General features: G+C 37.7%; 1 protein-coding gene, 1 non-coding gene and 2 pseudogenes across 2 annotated transcripts in view; 2 read left to right on the forward strand and 2 right to left on the reverse strand.

Annotated features, from left to right (window-relative positions):
* SERTAD2 (SERTA domain containing 2) overlaps nt 1-22,594 on the reverse strand; it is a 104,259-nt gene that overhangs the window by 33,562 nt on the left and 48,103 nt on the right. The window lies entirely within an intron of this gene.
* On the forward strand, nt 3,030-3,103 carry TRNAL-UAG. The gene has a single exon. It is a non-coding gene; the product is annotated as a tRNA-Leu (tRNA).
* Nucleotides 11,830-12,215, forward strand: LOC107518310 (annotated as a pseudogene).
* On the reverse strand, nt 21,646-21,764 carry LOC118605953 (annotated as a pseudogene).

The following is a 22,594-nucleotide window of genomic DNA, read 5'->3' on the forward strand; positions in this document are numbered from 1 at the left end:
TCAACCCGCAAATCTAGACTGATGGGTTATCAATACCTTACCAGTGACATGTCAGCAAATCAATGCAACCAGAAGATAAATTTATATTCTACTCAAAGGCTCCCATCTTGAATCTGTAGTGAGAAAGAAGGCAGGGGGGATCTAGACCTCAAGTTATCCAAATAGAAAGACACCTGAATGATGGTTTTCAAAGTCAAAGTGACTCCTACTGAAACAAACTAATGGCATTCAACTACAGTACAATGACAAGAAAAGGGGGCTGGGAAATCAGTCTCAACCTGACTGCAGCCTGGTATTTCTTTTCTCTCCTATATACTCAGCCTCGTCCTCTCTACTGGCTCCTTCTTTCTGTCAATACGTTACAGACTCAACTGTCTTCACTTTTAAAACAAGAAACAATCTTCCCAGACTTCAACACTGCAGGAATGCTGGAGGCTACTCCTGTTTTTACCTTTCACAGCTTCAGTCCCTCCAACTTTCTCTGACTTTTGCAGAACAACTACACTGACCACCCCCAGGGAAGAGCGCCAGTGTCCCCTAAATGCCAAAGCCAGTGGACACTTCTCAGTTCCTCATCTTACTGAGCCTCTCTTCAGCATTTCACATTGATTGACATCACTGACCACCCCCAACCATTTCTTTCAGTAATTTTGGTTGAACTCTATAGTCTACTCATTCTTACCTGTCTGGCCACTTTGTTTTGGTTTGTTTGTTTGTTTGTTTGTTTGCTGGCTTTTTTTCCTCTACCCACCCTATAAGCCTATAGTTCTTGACTTTAAAAAATCACCTCCAGTTGCAATTTGTTGCCAGAGAAGGTTACAGAGGTGAGTAGAGGATGGGGAGGGTTGGTTAGGATATCAGAATCTTCAGGAAAATCTGGAAACACAAGTGCCAGTTGATAATCACTATCTAAATGTTTGTGCTCCTGCGGCTTTGTTTTTGCTCCCTCTCCTCTTCTGCTCATCCTATAAACTCTCCCTAGGCAACCTCACCCACTCTCAGGGCATCTATATGCTAATGATTCACAAATCATTAACCACTTTCTAGACTATTCTCTTTAAGCTTCATATCTGACCTTTATATGGAAGGAGACCATATATCCCAGTTTGTCAGGGTCATTCCTAGTTTATGTTTGTCCTGGCATAATTGTTACTACTACCTTGTTTCAATCTCAAAATGTCCCCTTCTCCTGAATGCTTAAATACAGTTGTGGCACCAATAAGGTACCCCTGGTGTCTAAGGTGGAAATATAAGATTCAAAGTATCATCCTTCTCCTCTTCCCTCATATTTAATGAGACATAAAGTCCTGTCAATTTTCTCTCTCTTAAATGTCTTTCAGAAATGCCCCAACTTCTCCATTTTTCTCATCACTGTCCTAGTCAAAACTCTAATCATCTTTGCTTTGATTATTACAACAATCCATCTCCCTACTTCCAGTTGTGGATATTCTCCTCTAATCCAGCTACATCGCCTACTGTGTGACAGGTAGCAGAAAAACAAAATGAACAAGAGATGCTCCCACCAACTTCACATGAAAGACTAATTCATCATTGAGATGCAGTGGGGTTACATGGTGATTTAGGGACATGTGCTAGGTGACAATGGACACATATAGAGCCTGGTCAGTATGAAAGTAGTCAGGGAAGTAGTAATGGATCTTAGGGTAAATGGAAGTTGGTCAAGGTCATTAAAAGCAAAAGCAGCAGCAGAGATGGGGAGGTGAGAAATAGCACTGGACATGGGTACAGATATGAAGTGTAAATCACAGGCAGGGAATAGCACTACATAAGACTAGAGAGTTTGACTTGGCATGTCTAGGAAAGGCCTTGTATCCCACATTAAGGGGTCTCGCTTTTATATTCTGAAGGCAGTAAGGAGGCACTAAACCATTTTTCATGGGGAGTGACATGATCTGATTTTTACTTTATGATGTTAACTCCACACCTACTCCTGACAAAATAATCTTAAAATCTATTTAAAAGAAGACATTAAAAAGTTATAATAATTAAATAGTTGGGTTCTGGCAAAAGAAGAACATAAACGTATCTGCATTGAAACACTTGAAATAGACCTTGGTATAAAAATTTAGTATATTCTTAATATGGCATCTTGACAATCTGAAAGAAAGGTATTTGCAATTTTTTACTATTTAAGGAGGAAGTGGATTTTTGATTCTTGCCTCATACAATATGATAAAACACTAGAGATTAACTAAAGAGTAACCTACCTTTTTAAAAAATATAAGAACTAGAAATGACAGATGAATAAATGATCTTAGAGGTAGACAAGACCTTTCCAAACAAAAAGCAAAAAACCATAAAGTTAAAACACATTACACTAAAAAACTATATATTAAGAAACACCATAAGCAAAATGAAAAGAAAAATGACAAACTAGTAAAAATTTTTGCAACACAGATAACAAAGATTTAGTAATCTTACAACCTAAAGAGGTCTAATAAATCAATTAGGAAAAAAACAATACAAACTTAGAAAACAGTGAAACTAAATTAGAAAAGTGGGCAAAGGGCATAAGCTGATGATCATCAAAGGAAGAAATGCTTGAAATTACAAATACAAATTCATCTCATCATAGCAATACAAATTAAAAAGAAACGTAACTGCCGCATATTAAGCTGACTACAGATATGTTAAAGCTGGTAACACAGTGGATTGGGTTGTGTCATAGCCACTGATGAAGAGAGTACAGGTGACCCTTGAACAACACGACACAGGTTTGAACTGCGCTGCTCCACTTATACTCAGGTTTTCGTTAAATAAATATGTCCAGTGGTGTAAATAAATTTTTCTCTTCCTCATATGATTTTCTTAGTAATATTTCATTTTTTTCTCTTATTTTTATTGTTAGACTACTGTATATAATATATAATGTGTGTGTGTTTGTATATATGTGTGTGTGTGTGTGTGTGTGTGTGTGTGTGTGTGTGTATACACAACCTAGAAAATATGTTTTAATCAACCGTATATTATCAGTAAGGTTTTCAGTCAACAGTAGTCTATTGGGGGGTGGCTCCATTGTGTAGTGGTTAGCACGTCTGCTTTAGACGCAGAAGGTCCTGGGTTCACACTCCAGGTGGAGCCACGGACCGGACCGTTCCCCAGGTGCAGGCCCAGAGCATGTGGGAGGGGACATCCCGCCTTCAGAGATCCAGCTCCTAAGAGGAAAAGACAACCTCTATAGGTCAGGGGTGGAATTGGCAGGGGGAGGAATTAAAGAGGGGGAAAAAAAACCAGTAGGGTATTAGTAGTTAAGTTTTGGGGGAGTTAAAATTTATATGCAGATTTTCGACCACGGGGTGGGGGGGGGGGGTGGTCCCCCCTAACACTTTGTTCAAGGGTCAACTGCAAATGGATTCAAACTTGAGAAGGCAAGTTTTAGTTATGTGTATTAAAATTTTTTAAAATATCCATATCCTGTAATGTGGTCCTTTCATTTGTAGAACTTTATTCCACAGAGCTAATCAGAGCTGTGCATAAAAAATATATTTATTTAACAAATATTTATTGAATGCCTTCTGTGTCCTAGGTTCTAGAAGTTGGGAATGTGGCAGCAAACAAAACACACAAAAATCTCTGTTGTCATCACTCTTATGTTCTAGTGAAGGGAAAGAGAGAAAATAGAATAAATTAGTAAATTATATGGCATATTAGCAATTAAGCACTATTGGGAAAAATAAAAGAGGGAAGGAGGATAGGGAATATGTGCTCAGGCGGTTATGTATGGGGTGGGGTGCATTTTTAAAGAAGTGGTTAGCAAAAACCTCACTGAGAAGACATTTGAGAAAAAAGACCTGAAGGAGGTGAGGACTCAAGACAAGCAGAAAAGTTTTCAGGGCACGGGGAACAGAAAAGGCAAGCAGGCTCTGAGCAGGGAGCACGCCCGAGGGCTCAAGGATGTCTATGGAGGGAAGGAGTGGGTGAGGGGGGGAATGGCAGAAGAGGAAGCATGGGGAGGGGCAGGGCAGGTGGATGCAATGACTTTGACTCTTACCTTGAGTCAGATGGGAAATGATTAGCGCAATACTCTTGATCTTGAATTGTATGTTCAAGATGGTGGCCAGTGATCATTTTAAAAAAACAAAAGTAAGATCATGTCACCCCTTCCTCCAATGATGGTGACTGTGTTGTAATGATTGATTTGTTTCATGTTGCTTGAATTTTTAAACTCTTCCAATGTGTCAAAAATTCTAATATTATTTGAAAATGTGCTGCTAACACTAAAATGTGCTGCTAACACTACTGGGCTGGTGTAATAGTTAAGAGCTTGAGCTTCACAGTTAAGGCAGATCTGCCACTCAGGAGCTTTCCACTTGTGAATCTTGGGTGTTTCTCAATCTCTGATTCTTAACTGTAAAAAGGGGGAAATACTATCCATCCCACAGTTTATAAAGATTAAATAAGATAATGCATTTCTGTTTTCCAAAGTGAAGGGTACTACTGGTAGTACATGCAGTGATTTTAGAAGGTACAAGGATCTGGCACTGAAGTATCATCTTGGAGAAGGAAGTGTTGTTTGAGGAGATGCAAAGGCTTCTCAGGAGGAAGAGGAAAACAGGATAATGTTTTGGTTTGAGACATTACTTGAGGTTTCTTGCTGTCTAGCCTTCTGTGCTGCTGGAGATGGCCAGGTAATGCAGTTCTGGCGAACTGGGTGTGAGGAGAAGCCTGCTAGAAGCCCTGGGAAAGAATTTTTTCTCCCTGATTAATAATTGAGGGACATATAGGCATGCAGGGAGGGCTCTCTTTCTTCTTCTTGCCGCGAGAATGTGGTACCTGCAGGTATGGTAGCCATCTTGTAGGCATGATGTAGGAAGACTAAGACAGAAGTCCAACATGCTGAATGAAATTGGTGGGGTAAAGGCTGAGGTGGAGCCTGGATCCTTGGCAACATCACTGAGCTGTAGGCTGATGAAAACAGCTGACACTAAGACCACTCATATCTAGACTTCCGAAGGAAAAAAATAAATGGCCTTATGGGTCTGTTTGTAACTATAGGTGAGGTCCAAAAATGACAGGCCACTGAATCACCTAGGGACTAGTTTGACCCTACATCCTTGAACCCCACCCAGCTCTGCATAAACATTATCTCTGTGGGTGGGTCTTAAGAATCTGCATTTTATACTTCCTGGTTGTATTGGTTTCCTATTCTGCTGTAACAAATTACCAAAAACTCAGCAGCTTAAAATGATACCAATTTACTCTCTTATAGTTCTGGAGGTCAAAAGTCTAAAATCACAGTGTTGACAGGGCTGCATTACTTCTGGAGTCTTCAAGGAGAATACATTTCCTTATCTTTTCCAGCTTCTAGAGGCTACGTGCACTCTGGCTTGTAGTCCTTTTTTCATTTTCAAAATACATTCCAACCTCTGCTTCTGTCCTCCCATTTCCTTCTTCTGCCTTTGACCATCTTGCTTTCCTCTTATAGAGACCCTTGTAATTACATGGAGCCCAGGATAATAATTCAGGACAACCTCCCCATCTCAAGAGCCTTAATCTAATTGCATTCACAAAGTCTCTTTTACCATGTAGAGTAACATGGGGGTGGGAGGGGGGGAGACTACTCTGACCACCACATCAGCTGATTATAGGACCAGTAATAATCATACATTTAAGCCACTGTTTGTTGGTTTTTCTGCAACCTGCAAGTAAAAGCATCTTAATAAATCACTTACTGGTCAGAAGAACTTAACCCAGTAGTTCTCAATGGGAGCAGGGGTGGTGGAAGGATGGAGTACAGGGAAAGGGCAGGGAAATGCTATGTACATTATAATTGTCTGGAATCTTGTTTTCAAAATATAGATACCTTGGTCTTGCCCCAGACCTATGGAATTAGGATATCATATATGGGTGAACAAACCTTTCTGAAAGATTCAGCGGCAACCCCTGGCTAAAATCCACTGACTAACCCCCCAATATGCATTAGTCTTCTTATCTGTAAAATACTATATATATATATCTCTCTTTCCTATTTCTCATGATCATGTAGATAAAGGGAGGCAATGTATGTGGAAGCATTTTATAATTGGCAACGAGCTATTTAAGTATTGCTGGTGATTATTAGAGGAAACTAATATAGACAGTAAATGGTGGTGTTGGGCAAAACGATTAATCCAGAGAGACTCCAGTTATTGGGAACTAACAAAGCAAGTAAAAATAAACCCTTAAGGAAAAAGAGGAAATCACAAAGACCGTGCTCCAAAACACATGTATTATCATGTATTTCCTGTTTATCTTAAAGATGATTTAAAGTAATTTTGTGCCAAATCATAAATTGTAAATGGAAATCAGAGGAAAGAATGAATTAAAAGAGGCAAGTCATGATACTGGGGGGAAAAAAGCTATCAACTAGAAAGGGAGGTGGGAAGAAAACATATTGGTATAATTCATAAATATCTGCACTCCTATGTTCATGGTAGTGCTATTCACAATAGCCAAGATGTGGAAACAACCTAAATGCCCATCAACGGACGACTAAATAAATATGTTATGGTTCATATATACAATAGAATATTACTCTGCCATAAAAAATGAGATCCTACCATTTGCAATGACATAGATGGACCTAGAGGTTATTATGCTGAGTGAACTAAGTCAAACAGAGAAAGAGAAATACCATATGACTTCACTTATATGTGGAATCTAAGGAACAAAAAAGAACAAACTAATCAAAAACAGACTCACAAATATAGAGGACAATCTGGTGATGGCTAGAGGGAGGGGAGTCTGGGGGGCTGGGAGAATTGGATGAAGGGTTAAAGAAGTACAAATTAGTAGTTGATAGATGGTCACAGGGATAGGGAGCACGACATAGGGAATGCAGCCAGCAGTAACAAAATGGCTATGTGTACAGCCAGAGGGGTGACAGAGTAATTGAGGGGATCATTTCATAAATTATATAAATGTCTAACCAATATACTATATACTTGAAACTAATAAAAAAACAAAATAAAGTGCTTAAAAGAGAAAAAAAGAATTCAAAAAACTGGTGCTGTGATATCATTTAAAGTAGGGGCAAATACCACCATGCCCTTCACCTGCCCTGCCCTAAGACTCTGTGTTCCAGCAGAATACCTCAGCAATCTAAACGATCCTGAATCATGAAGAAAAGGTAACATTATGTTCAGTGCTCTCTGTGGGAAAAATGTAATACCAATAACAACCATGACCATATAGGAAAAAATTTGTATCAAACAAGTTTACATCAAACAAAGTTGGGTGCTTCAAGAGAAACTTCAAGTATCTTTAAATTGCACATGTACAGAATGCCTGTATGCCTATATGTTACACACATAATATGTAACCGTATAAACTATAGCTGTTGTAAATCTACACATAAGGTCTGCTGATGTGAAAGAAATCCTTACCCATCATAAGAGCTCAATAAATCTATGTTGTTTGGGAAATCGAAATTGACATTGTTGCCTTCATGGATAGAGGATGGTGTTAGATTGGTCCATCAGCTGGCTGTGGAGCATATGCTAGCAATACCACAGCTTTAAGTCTGTATAATTATTTATTTACACATTACACAGCACGTCAACATCATCATCTTATTTGCTCCCCACTCCCTAAAGCCCCAAGAGCCGGCTACTACTATTCTGTTTTACAATTAAGGAATTGAGGTTCAGAGAAAACTTTCTCAGGATGCCACAATGACTAAGCAGTAAAACCTAGATTCAAGATCCAGTTTCCATTTTCAAATTTATATTATTGTAAATACCACACTTCACTTAACCAGTTAATGAAGACTCTCTGCCAAAGTACGCTGCTGAAAACAAACTCACATGGGAGCTTCCAGTATGGATGGTGATCTATCCATCCATCCATCCATCCATCCATCCATCCATCCATCCATCCATCCATCTATCTATCTATCTATCTATCTATCTAATCAATTGTCCACCTACCTATTTACAAAGCAGCATGAATCAGAAAAATTTTAATATACCTTTTTAAATATATCTTCTCTCTCTCTTTTTAATATGCCCACACATGGACTAAGTTTCTATAAAGAGCTTTAGCTCAGAGTTAAATTTTATGACTGAATCTTAAATACTTAAATAAATAGAAAATGCTATGACAAAAGCTAGTAAACAAAATCGTTTGCTCTAAAAACAAAAAGCTCAACGTGTACAGATTTACTAAGTACTTGGTTGCCATATGAAATGGTGCAGTTATTTTACTGGCGTATTTTACTTTTATTTATACTTCTAGCGGACTACTGTGCAGAGCTGAGAATGCCATGATTCATCAAGGCTTCCATACTCGGGCAGCTCGATGATGTGCCCATCAGATGTGAAGCTGCACTCTGCGTGATGCACATTCTCACCCTTCTGCCTCCACCACGTACTGTGTGTGACTCCAGCAAAGCATATTCATCCACCTCCGACCCACCCTCCCACCTGAAGGAGAGGCATGCCACGAAACTGAGGTAAATAAAAATGGATTACATAAAGGCACTCTTAGTCAGAAACCATCTTTCTTTCATTAACAGTAAGAAAGTCTTCACTATGAGCTAGTCCATTTTTATACCATTACCTTTTGTTCTTACAGAGAAACCAAAGTACAAAATACAGAGTATTTTGAGATTATTTAACATGTAATTAAGCAAACTACCGTCAACATTTTCTGACATACCTAAGAACACTAACTTTGGAGTCAAACAGTCCTGGGACGGACAGGGTTTCAAGTTCCAACTTGCCCATGTGTTGGCTATCTGACCTTAGGCAACTTGCTTGAGCTTCAATTTCCTCAACTGTAAAAAGAGACTAGAATCAGAACCCGGGGCATGGTGATATTGTGAGGGTTAAATGAGATTATGTACGTAAAGGAATTAGCATGGTCTCTGAAAATGACAGACAGAGTAGCTGTTTTTGTTATTAATAATAATTTCTTAATTATATAATGCTGATTATGTTCAATACTGTGCTGGTGTTCACTGGTGTTGGAAGGAGAGCTCCCTTGTTCACCTCAACAGGTCCAGTCATTGCTGCCAACTGTGATGAATCTTATGTAAGGGCTTGGGGTACACATTATAGCACACTGGAGGCTGGATGGCGCTCCTCTCATTTAAGGCATTAGGTCAGACCGGAGTAAAGGAAAAAGACGTTTTTACTGAATAAATCTCATCATTTGACTAGCATTCAAAACGTACCTCTGTTCCTGCAGTTCAATATAAAACCAACTGCACTTTTTTTCCTTTGCCTAACATTTACTGATTGTTCAGTGTGCCCTAGACAAGGCTTAAGAAAAGATTCTCACAAATAACTGAGAGTGTCAAACCTCTGGATTCTTAATTATTTGTGATTCCTTCCTCCTTGTCTCTTTGCTTTAATTATGTTCTGATGGGAAAATGTGTACATAACATAATATAATAAAGACTAGGAAGGATCAGCTACTTTCTTCAATGGCTTTAAAATTTAACAGGAGCAACTAGCATGGCTCTTCCTACAATACTTGCTTTTTCTGCCTAAAAAATGCCGGTAATGTTTGGCATGTGAACCCAAAGAAATGGAAAATGTATACAAAAATGTAAAAAGCTTTAAGCCTCATTAGAAGCAGACACATCCATCTTTCTTTAATATCCACTGTACTTCTGTGCAGCCGAACCTCAGATCTCAAATCTCAACCTCTTGAGTGGCTCTGAAAAATATTAGTACTCATCACAGACACAAATATCTCCATTGGTCCATGCTTCTACCCTCAAGGTTGGTGGATTATGGGTTTGAATTGTATATGAGGATTCACATTTGGCTGCGAGTAAAGACATAGTGACTAACAGAGATGCTGAATGACCAAAGGTTTATTTTTTTCCTCAAAGTTAACAGTCTGGGATTAGGCTGTCCAGGACTGAAAAGACAGTTGAAAGATACCTGTTGTACCAAACTTTTGGTCCTCAGGGTCATAAGAAGGCTGCTATCCAGCAGTTATTCATCCTCATTCCAGGTAAGAATAAAGTCAAAAGCCTTGTGTTCATGAGGCTTTATCCTTTTATTCAAGAATGAGATCTTCCCCAGGGAGATCTCATAGGCCATAACTGAGCTAGACCGTAGCCGCCTCATCTATAAGTATGTTGGAACATTAACTATTTGAGCATGGCACAGAACTATCCCAAATAAAATCAGGGTTCCCTTAAGAAAGAATGAGTGGGAGAGAATTCTGGGAAGATGGCAGAGTAGAAAGCACCAGGAATCTGTCTCTCCACCTAGACAACAATTGCGCTGGCGGACTCTGTCTGATGTAATTATTTCAGGACTACGAAATCTGTTGAAAGCTTGCAACTTCTGGAAGGTGGGGCTGAGACTTGTATGGTAAATTGCAGTAAAAATTAATTATTTTCAGTTCTTAGTACATTAGCGGCTACCCATTCCCCACCCCCAGCTGTGCACATGTTCCTGAAGCAGCTTGCAAGAACCTTGTGGGAGCTGGGGGGAGGGGAGGGGGTCAGGACAGAGCAAAAAGACCCTGTCCTCCAAATATGTGGATCTGTGTCCTGACTGTTGCTTCTGCTCATAGGGGAAGAGGTGGGCAGCATTGTTGTTGCATCTCCCCCATTTTTGCAAGCCCACCTCACCTGAAGTGACTTCTAGGTGATGTAAAGGGCCAGCCTATCTCCCCACTCCCTTTTGTTTTTCACTTTTCCCCTTTGTAGAAACCAGATATCAAAGACTAGGACATTAAAAAATAACTTCATTATCCAGGAAAAATAAGAACGTGACCAAGCATGCCAAGAGAAAAGCTCAGAAAAGACCCGAGAAGACTTTAAGTTTACATCTCAGGCTGAGACAGAGACATACTACAACAATTTTAAAAAAATAAAAACAATAAACAAAATCTTACAAAAAACCCAGCAAACCCTGAGGGAGGGGGAAAATATGATTTTGAGAGTTACCACATTATTCGATTTAAATGTCCGGTATTCAAAACAACAACAACAACAAAATAGTTAAGAAACAAGTATAACCTGTTCAAAAGGAAAAAAAATCAATAGAAACTGTTCTTGAAAAAGACCTAATGGAGATATACCAGATAAAGATTTTAAAATAGTTGTTTTAAAGATGCTCAAAGAACTAAAGGAAGATGAGAAAGTAAAAAAATAAATAAAATAAAATAAAATGAAATGAAATAAAATAAAATATGTGTGAACAAAATGGAAATATCAATAAAGAGATAGAAAACCTAAAAAGAAACCAAAAAGTTCTGGAGCTGAAAAGTGTAATAACTAAAATGAAAAAATTCACTAGAAGGAGTCAAAGGCATATTTGAGCAGAAGAAAGAATTGGCAAACTTGAAGATCAGACAATGGAAATTATCAAGTCCGAGGAACAGAAAGGAAAACAACTGAAGAGCCTAAAGGAACTATGGGACAAGTGAACCAACATACCCCTCATGTCAGTCCCAGAAGAAGAGAGAAAGGGGCAGCGAGACTATTTTAAAAAACGATGGCTGAAAATGTCCCAAATTTGAGGAAAGGCATGAATATGAACATTCAAGAAGCTCAACGAACTCCATGTAAGATGAACTCAAAGAGATCCACATCGAGACACATTATAATAAAACTCTCAAGAGACAAAGAGAAAATCTTGAAGGCAGCAAGATGGAAGTGCATTGACACATACAAGGAATCTTCGGTAAGATTATAAGCAGATTTCTTATGAGAAACTTTGGAGGTCCTAAGACAGTGGGCTGATATATTCGAAGTACTACAAGAAAGAAACTGTCAATCAAGAATCCTATATCTGGCAAAAGTGAGGACAAATTAAGACATCCCCAAATAGTTTTCTTCAAGGAGGTGGCTAAGCAGTCTCCTCAGCAGACGCGGAGATGCGGATCTTCATGAAGACCCTGACAGGCAAGACCATCACACTCGACGGCCAGCCCAGTGACGCCCCTGAAAAGGCCAAAACTAAAATCCAAGACAAGGCGGGCATCCCACCTGACTAGCAGCATCTGACTTTTGCAAGCAAACAGCTGGAGGATGGCCACATTCTCGCAGACTACACCATGCAGAAAGGGTGCACCCTCCACTTGGTGCTTCGTCTGGTTGAAGCATCACTGAGTCATCACTCTGTCAGCTTGCTGGGAAGTGCAACTGAAACAAGATGATCTGCCGCAAGTGCTATTCGCACCTGCGTCCCTGTGCTGTCAAACACCTCAAGAAGTGTGGCCATACCAACAGCCAATGCTCCAAGTAGGTGGTCAAATAAGGCCCCTCCACCGCCTCCTCAGCCAGCAGGGTGGCCACCTGCCCAAACTCCTTGGCCCGGGGGCCTCAGTAAAGTTTTCCCTTTCATTGATTGGAGCAGTAAAAAAACCCACAAGACATTCTTAAATAAACAAAAGCTGAGGGAGTTCAAGATGATTAGGCCTGTCCTGCAAGAAGTGCCCAACGGAGTCCTGAAAGATGAAAGAAAAGGACACTAAACAGAAACATAAAGTCATATGGAGAAATTAAGAATTCAATAAAGGTAAACACATAGACAATTATAAAAGCTAGTATTATTATAAAAATGGTTTTTAACTGCACTTTTGTTTTCTACATGATTTAAGAGACTAATAGATTTAAAGAAAAAAATTATTATTGGTGTAAAAGCTAGTTATTATTGTAATTTTGGTTTATAGTCCAAATCTTGTTTTCTATAAAACTGAAAGAGACTAATACATTTAAAAAGATTATTAGTTTATGTTTTGGGGCACACAAAGTATAAAGGTGTAATTCTGTCATATCAACCACCAAAAGGATTTGGGATAGAGCTGTAAAGGAGCAGAGTTTTTATATGTTATTGAAGTTAGACTGGTATAAATTCAAATAGAGTATTATACCTTTAGGATGTTTAATGTAATCCCTATGTTAACCACAAAGAAAATAGCTATAGAATATGCACAAAAAGAAATGAGAAGGGAATTTAAACATTTCATTATGAAAAATCAACACAGAAGAAAACAGTAATACAGGATATGAGGGACAAAACAGCTCTTAAGTCATATAGAAAACAAATAGCACAATGGCAGAAATGATTTCCTTCCTAGCAGTAATTATTTTAAATTTGTTGCATTTCTATACAGTAACAATGCACAATCTGAAAAAAAATTATAAAAACAATTCCACTTACAATAACATCAGAAAAAATATAATACCTAGGAATTAACTTAATCAAGGAGGTAAAATACTTGCACAATGAAAGCTATGTAACATTGCTGACAAAAATTAAAGAGGATATAAATAAATGGAAATACATCCCATGCTCATGGATTGGAAGAATTAATACTGTTAAAATGTCAATACTGCTCAAAGTGATCTACTGATAAAATGCAATTCCTATCAAATCACAATGATGTTTTCTTGCAAAAATAAAAAAGCCATCCTAAAATTCATATGGAATCTCAAAGGATTCTGAATAGCCAATGCGATCTTGAAAAAGAACAAAACTAAAGGACTTATACTTCTGGATTTGAAAATTTACTACAAAGCTACATGAATCAAAACTGCAGCATTGGCATAAAGACAGACATTGAATAGAATAAAATAGAGAGCCCAGAAATAAACCCTTGCATATATGATCAAATGATTTTTTACAAGAGTGTCAAGACCCTTCAGTGGGGGAAAGGACAGTCTTTTTTTCAAGAAATGGTGCTGGGAAAACTGGATTTCCACATGCAAAAGAATGAAGTTGGAGCCTTATCTAACACCATATATAAAAATTAAGTCATAATGAGCCAAGGTCCTAAATGTTAAGACCTAAAACAATGAAACTCTTAGATGAAAACATAGAGGACAAAAGCCTCACAAAACTGGGTTTGGCATTGATTTCTTAGACATAACACCAAATGCACAAGTAGCAAAAGAAAAAATAGACAAATTGGACTTTATGAAAATTTTAAAATTCTATGCATCAAAAGACACTATCAACAGAGTAAAAAAGCAACCAACAGAATGGGAGAGAATATTTGCAAATCATATATCTGATAACAGATTAATATCCAGAATATTTAGAGAACTCTGAAAGTTCAACAACAAAAACAGATGACTTAATTCAAAAATTGACCAAGGACTTGAACAGACATTAGTCCAAAGAAGATATATAAATGGCCAACAAGCACATGAAAAGATGCTCAACATCACTAACCATTAGGGTAACCCAAATCGAAACTACAGAAGGATACCATCTCATACTCATTAGAATGGCTACTATCAAAACAATAGAAAACAGCAAGTGCTGACAAGGATGTGAAGATATTGGAATGCTTGTGCACTGTTGGTGAGAATGTAAAATGGTACAGCCACTGTGAAAAACGGTATAGTGGTTCTTCAAAAAATTAAAAGCAGAAATATAATATAATCCAACAATTTCAGTTCTGAGTATATAACCCCCAAGAACTGAATGCAGGGTCTCAAAGAGATTTCTGTGCATCCACGTTCATAGCAGCATTATTCACAATAGCTAAAATGTGGAAGCAACGCAAGTATTCATCCACAGGTGAATGGATAAGCATATACATATTCATATATATACACATATACATATAATGGAAAATTAGCCTTAAAAAGGAAGGAAATTTTGTAGTATGCTACATCATGGATGCTAACTGAAATAAGGCAATCATAAAAAGACCAATACTATATGATTTCACTTATATGAAGTACTTAAGAGTAATCAGCATCATAAAGGAAGAAAGTAAAATGGTAGCTGCCAGTCAGTGGAGATAGCGGACGATGGGGAGTTATTGTTTAATAGTATAGCATTTCAGGTTTATAAGATGAAAAGAATTATGAGGATAGATGGTAATGATGGTTGCACAACAGTATAAATGTATTTAATACCACTGCACTGTACACTTAAAGATGGTTGAGATGTTAAATGCTATGTTACATGTATTTTAACACCAAAATAACACAAAAATAAACCAAAAAAACACAGTGAGAGAATAGGGGGAATAGATATAGCATAAATATAGCATAAATAGATAAAGCATAAATAAAAAAAATAGCTACATCAGTAGAACTTGCCATAAGTGGTTAAGAGACTACAGCTTAAATTTATGATTTCATTGTAGGAAAAATGAATTAAAATGTTGATTGATTATTAACAACTGAAATGGTTTTATATTGATTGGTAATTGATATAATAACTATAATTGCATCTTGGACTTATTCACATAGCACTTTTCTCTGAGAATCTTCATGTTTTCGACACATATTAACTATTCCATCAAGTTAAATGATGAATTTTCCAGAGAAAATATGCATGAGGTAAAGGAAAGAAACATAAAATGTAAAACTACAGAATGAGCCCTGTGCCAAGTACTATGCTACATGTGTTGATTATGCTGCCTCATTTTCTTTCTCTTTCCAGAGACCCTGCGAGGGATTCAGAAAGGTTAGGTAGGCTTTTAAAGGCTATTCATGAGAAATGCAGTCTGAGTCTGGTTAGGTTCACCAAAACTGAGTGTGCTAGACCAAACAGACTCTTCATTAAGCCGATACTCACCCTTTATCAACGAGGTTTGCAAGCATACCTCTTGTGAGTAGTATGTACAGTGAAACAAACAAACGAAAAGCTCAATGCTTAGGTCAATGTATTCAAGCTGTCAGTGCCAGACTAAAGGAGTAAGGGAGGGAAAAAAGAGGGAAGGGAGTAAGAGGAGAAGCTTTAACCACTATGAAACAACTCCCAAAGAGTTAGGTGAACTAAAACCGTGTCGCCTAAAATATTATTCCCTTTAATTCAAATAGAAGTTTACAGATGGAAAGCTTTGTCCCCAGAAAATTAAACTCTCAGAGAACAAGTATGCAACATATTCAAGCTCAGACTATATTAAAACTCTGGAGGGTATCATCTAGCTATTAATTAACAGTATAATTTGCTCCTGAACGTACAGAATTTCTAACGCAATCAGAGCTTTTTTCTAAATCTTTAATCATTCTGTAGACTAAAAAAAAAGGTAGTATTACAACATTACTAAGCAAAATACTAAAAATACTAAGACACAATGAAAGCTATTCTTCTCTGAGTACATATACAACTCCCATTGTTATTAAGAGAGTTAAGCACACACTCATTTGGAGAAAAAAAGAAAAATACACTGTAATGCCTCAGAGCTATTATAAGTGATGCATTAGCTTCCTAAGACTAAAGAAGAAAAGCAGAGACTGGTTAGATTTATAGGTTTCAAATACGTACATTTATTTATTTTGTGTTAATTTTAATTTAAATAATTACCCCATATAAAATGGTTTATATCACTGAAGGGTTAGATCATTACATTCTTTTCAAAAAAGCAAAGATAAGTTTAGGAAGTTTAAATAATATACTAAATAAAGGTTCCCTTTTCTCAAACGAGAAAACACGTGAGTTGAAATCAAGTATGGGGAGTTCTGGAGTCAGTTTCGTAATTACTATGACCCCACAAATAGTTAGAGTAAAAATTCTTTGTAGGAAATTTTTTGTTTGTTTGTTTTTTGTAATTCACAATTATTTGGTTGGGTACATATTCATCACTAGCTATGCAGATCATAAGGTCTCAAAAGTAAGTAAATTACACCCTGTTTTGAGACCTTGGTCTTTCTTTGAAGAAGAATGGGTGTGGTAGTGGGGGGAAGGGAGGCCTTAAAGCTAGAAGAGGCCTGGGAAGCTCATCCAAGACTCATTTTAAGTAAGATAGATAAATGAACCAACATTGGTCCATTTACTGGAATATTTGCCTAGTGGCAATAATGAATACATTTCTTTTACTGTGATGTGTGTGTGCTGAGGAGGTTGACATGATTTTCAGTTGTATATTACCAAAATGGGTTTACAACACTTTTTATTTTAAAACCAATAAAAAATTTTTTCAGTAAAACTTCTTTCCCTCAATGGACAAAGACCTGGGCCCTCTAATGGCTTCATAGGAGTTGGTTTTTAAAAATTGCAAACTGATTGCTGGGTGACATTTAATCTCTGAGATTAAAATCACTTAGTGAATATTGTATTGTTCCACTGTTCTCACTGTCATTTTGGCATTTGGGGCCTCACTCTGCGGCTTCTGCTGGTGCACTTACCAGCTAATGAAACCTAGCCCAGGAGCAGCTGCCTGAATCTATGTCAAACTGCATCTGGCAGCCATCTATCTTCCAGCCATCTAAATTCACCTCTGAAATCATACAAAAGCAGCGCAGAGCTCCCTGCAGCCACACCAACACTCCCGTCTTTGTTTCATCAAGGCTGTAAAGCAATTTTAGACTTTTTTTTTTTTTTTTAATTTGCCACATATTTTAGAGTGGCAGCTTTTGAAAGGAATGGGGGAAAGTTTTTTTTAAAATAATGAGAATATCAAGTCTTAAAAATATCCTGTTAAAATTTGGTAGACCATCATTAGTACAGTTTTGGCTGAAATAGTAAATTTAAGGGCTTGCCAGTAGAGACACACTGGTGCCGACAGATCCCAGACAAGGAGGCGAGTCTGCTTAAAATTCTTGAGTTGTCACGGTTATTAAATATGCTGTGCCACAAAACCTGCCAGTACTCAAGGTTTTCTCCATATCAGCTCTGCTAAATTATCAAGAATGCTGGTTTTAGCAGGAAAATTATTTACATGTGCATTCAAGAAATATTTTAAAGGGCCCTTACATGAGAGAGAAAAGTTTTCTTGAAAGAGAAGAGACAGGTAGACACAACAGATTTTTTTTAAGTGAACTTTTTTCCAAAAATTATAATTAGTTGGATCACTCTGTAACAACCGACTCTCCTCCTACCCTTCTAATGATAATGACCTACACAAGAGAATACTTTTTTTTTTTTTTTTTTCACTGCAAAGGCTAAGGTTTGAGCCATTAAGAAAGGAGTGTAACAAACATGTACTAAAGCAGAGGTCCTCAACTCCCAGGCTGCAGACCTGTACAGGTCCCTGGCCTTTTGGGAACCTGGTCACACAGCAGGAGGCAAGCAGCAGAGAGAGCGTGAAGCTTCATCTGTATTTGCAGCCGCTCCCCAGCCTAGCATCACCGCCTCAGCTCCACCTCAGATCCACCTCAGATCATCAGACATTAGATTCCCATAGGAGCACTGGTCCCTGGTGCCAAAAGGTTGGGGTCCATTGTACTAAAGGATCTACAAGGAAAGCCAAGTCATAAATGATGCCTAAAGCACACTTAGTTCTTAGATCAGAAATAAGTAAAAAAGAAAAAAAAAAAAAGCTTTTTTCCTCATTCATTTCATTTTATTAATATATATCATCAATTTCATTTTAGACAGTATTTTGCCTGCATCCTATACTTTCTTTTTATTGCAGAATTTGCATTTACTATTCCAACCTTTTTAGACTGTGTGATTCAATAGCATTAAGTATATTAATATTGTTGTTCAACCACCACCACTATCCATTTCCAGAACTTTTTATCATCCCAAAGAGAAATTCTGTACCCATCAAACAGTAACTCTTCATTCCTCCCTGCCCCTTGCCTCTGATAACCTCTGTTCTACATTCTGTCTTTATGAATTCGACTCTTAGGTAACTTCTGTAAGTTGAATCATATAATATTTGTTCTTTTGTGTCTGACTTACTTCATTTAGTATGTTTTCCAGGTTCACCTACGTGTAGTATGTATTAGAAATCGTTTCTCCTTAAGTCTGAATAATATTCTTTTGTAGGTATACACCACATTTTGTTTATCCATTCATCTGGTGATGGACATTTGGGTTGCTACGACCTTTTAGCTACTATAGATAATGTTGCTATAAACACTGGCATACAAATATCTGTTTGAGTTCCTGCTTTCAATTCTTTTGGGTATGTACCCAAAAGAAGTGGAATTGCTGAATCAAAATTCTATAACTTTTTGAGGAACTAAAGAGTTGATTTTTAAAACAAATCTAATTTTGTTCTTGTAATGAGCCACAGATTAGTTTAACAACTAAAATTCTTCCTCTCTGATGTATAAAGGTCATCAGTTCTCTCCATATTGCTAAATTCAGTAGCCAATCTGTCCTTATCTTACCTGACTTGCAAAGTGGATCAGCTGATTACTTCCTCTTCCTTCAAAACACACTTTGTTCACTTGGCTGCCAGGATCCTACATTCTTGGGTTTTTTTTCTCTGTCACTGGTCATATCTTCTCAGCCTCTGTCAGCTGGTTCCTCTCCCTGTCCCTGACCTCTAAAGGGTCCCTGGGTGTCAGTCTTTGGACTTCTTCACTATATGTACTCCTCCCTTGGAGAGCTCCTCTAGTTTCATGGCTTTAAATATCATACAAATGCTGACACTTGTAAATGTGTATCTCCACTCTGTATACCTTGCCTCTGAACTCCAGACTGGAACATCTATCTAACTGCCTATTCAACATCTCCACTTAGATGTCTCAAATTCAACATGTGCTCCTCACCTTCTCCCCAAAGCTGCCCTGTCCCTGCAATTTCTCAATTTCAGTTAATGATAACACCATTTGTCAAAGTCCTCAGCTCCAAAGCCTTGGAGTCATCATTGATTCCTCTTCCCTTCATACCCAACATCCAATCTGGCAGCAAATCCTGTTGGCTCTGTATTCAAAATCTAAATACAAATTGATCATGTCTCATGACTCTACTGCTACCACCCCGGACCAAATCACCATCACTTCCTGCCTGGAGTACTGAAATAGCTTCTGAAGTACTATTCCTCGCTTTTACCCTATTCCTCTACTGTATTCTCAACACAGTAGTCAGAGTGACCTTTTTAAAATAAGTCAGGTCATGTCCCTCCTCCACTCAAAATCCCCCAACGCCTCCCCATTTCACTCAAAGCAGGACCCAAAGACTTTACAACACCCTAAAAAGCTCTACTTATTCTGGACTCTGGTTGTCCCTCTAACTTCATCACCACCACTGGCTTCACTTCCTTACTAGCCTGTGACCATGCTAGACGGCTTTGTACCTCAAAGCCTTTGCACTGGCTGTTCCTTCTGTCTGGAGCTCTCTTCCTTCATCCTCCCACTTCCTTCAAGACTTTGCTCAAATGACACTGTCTCTTTGTCTTTAAACCTTGTTTAAAATTGTGAATTCTAACCCACTCACTCCTGCAGCCTTTTTCATATCCTCAACCCCTAAACACGGCTTTAAAAAATTTTTCGATAGCACTTACCACCTCCTAAAATACTGCATAATTTATGCATCATGTTTATTATCTTCTGCCCCAGTTAAACCGTAGGCACCATGAAAGCAGGGATTCCTCCACCTCGATTTTGTTCACTGTTCATTTTCAGCACTTAAGAGTAATGCTCAATAGTTTTTAAGCGAATGGCTCAGGAAAAAAATACCCTTTATTTTGGGATGTATTGTCAGTTATGTGTGCTTGATACAGTTACACTCGAATGTTCAGCCTCTCTCACACATGGCAACCCACAAACATTTTGAAAGCAACTTCTATATGAGTCTGGCACTGTACTGGTTGCTGGTGAAATACAGATATCCCTTCACTCGTGGAGTTCAAAGTCCAGTGGCGTTCTAAGGAGCCCACAATTTTTAAATTAAACTTTTCATTTTGAAATAATTGTATTTTCACATGCAGTTGTCAAAAACAATACCAAGAGATCCTATGCACCCTTCACTCAGTATCCCCCAAAGGTAACACCTTACAAAACTAGCACAGGATATTGACATTGATAAAGTCAAGATACAAAGTTTTTCCATCACCAGACAGATCCCTGTGTTGCCTTTTTATAGCCTTACCCACTTCTCTCCTACTCCTCTCCTCTCCCTTAAACCCCAAGAACCGTTCATCTCTTCTCAATTTCTATAATTTTATCGCGTCCAGAATGCTATATACTTGAAATCATACAGTATACGACCTTTTGGGATCAGCTTTCTTCACTCAGCATAATTCAGCTAGGTTGTGGCTTGAATCATTAGTTCCATGTCACTGCTGAGTAGTGCTGAACATACCACAGTTAGTTTAACTATTCACTCATTGAAGGACCTGAGTTGTTTCCAGTTTGAGGTGATTACAAATAAAGGTGCTATATACATGTGTGTACAGGTTTTTGTATGAACTTAAGTTTTCATTTTTCAGGGATAAATGCCCAGGTGTGTACTTGGTGAGTCATGTGGCAGTGGGATATTTAGTTTTTAAAGAATCTGCCAAGCTGTTTTTCAGTGTCTATAATATTTTACATTCCTATAAGCAATGTATCTGTGACCCATTTTCTCACCATCCTCATCAGCATTTGGTGTTACTATTTTTTATTTTAGCCATTCTGATAGGTGTGTGTTTATCTCACTGCCCCTTTAATTCACATTTCCCTAATCTAATTATGTTGGACATCATTTTGTTATCCGTATATCCTATTTGGTGAAATGTCTCTTCATGTCTTTTACTGTTTAGTTTTGAGAGTTCTTTATATATTCTAATTACTAGCCATTTGTCAGATAAGTGATTTGCAAATATTTTCTCTAAGTCTTTTCATCTTTTCAAGATAAGTCTTGCATAGAGCTAAATTTTCAACTTTGATGGTCTAATTTGTCAATTCTTCCTTTTATGGATCATGCTTTTTGTGTGTAATACTATGTATTACTTATTTATTTATTCTTTATTTTTAGGCGAGGCAACTTTTGGTTGACCTCACAGATTGCAAGGACCTTATCAGCTTACAATCCCTTATTTTTAAATTTTTTATGCCTACAGCACCTGGTCTTCCTAGGTGGTCTCCCATCCGAGTACTAACCAGGCCCGACCGTGCTTAGCTTCCGAGATCAGACGGAATTGGGCTTGTTCAGAGTAGCATGGCCATAGACAGCTATTTATTTTTTTATGGGCCTAGGTCTTAAATGAGTAAAAGTTTGCTAGGTTGAGAAACGGGAAAGAATATTCAAGGCTAACGTATCAGAATGGCAACACTAGCTATGATGGCAGTTGACTTAAAAATAAGAGAATTGAAGAACCGTTTGACAATCCTATACTTACAATAATACTCTATGTGTATGTAACCATAAGTTCTGTACTTTTTATAGGAAAGTGGGAATGAAGAGAAACTGTTCTATGGTTATAATTTTAAATATCTGGGGATTAGTTAATACATTTTCTTTAAAAACGAAGAAATTATAAATGCCAACCACTCCGAGACAATATATTATTTCAGATACCAGAAATGGAACTCAGAAAGAATTTTCCTATACAAATAATGCGGTGGTAATTAGAGAAAGGTGAAGGGTATTGTGAATAGAGGAGCCTCTCCTTTATTTGACAGGATCATTTTTTATGGACGGTTCTACTTAAATTAATTTTCCAGATAATTGATGAAGACTACCTCTTTCAGAGTGCCAAAATGTTTTAACTTTTAACCACAATGGAGGACTCAGGATCATCATTACTAAATCTAAGTATTTTACTATGTGGTAATGTTATTAAATGAGCAGTGCCTTGGGGCTACTAAAGTTCACATGATTGGTTGCCCCTATATCAAATTCCTCCGAACTGCCAGCTTAGCTTTTGCCTCAGCCTTTTATATGTCCATATTTGTTACTGGACAGTCTGCTCTCAATTTTTGCAGCTGTCAAGAGGCCTGTTTCTCACTACACTTCTTCCTAATCTGCAGTGGTTTGGGAAGACCTATAACTAAGCCAGT

Source organism: Rousettus aegyptiacus, unplaced genomic scaffold (assembly GCF_014176215.1).
Source record: "Rousettus aegyptiacus isolate mRouAeg1 unplaced genomic scaffold, mRouAeg1.p scaffold_m13_p_7, whole genome shotgun sequence".
Classification (NCBI taxonomy): Eukaryota; Metazoa; Chordata; class Mammalia; order Chiroptera; family Pteropodidae; genus Rousettus; species Rousettus aegyptiacus.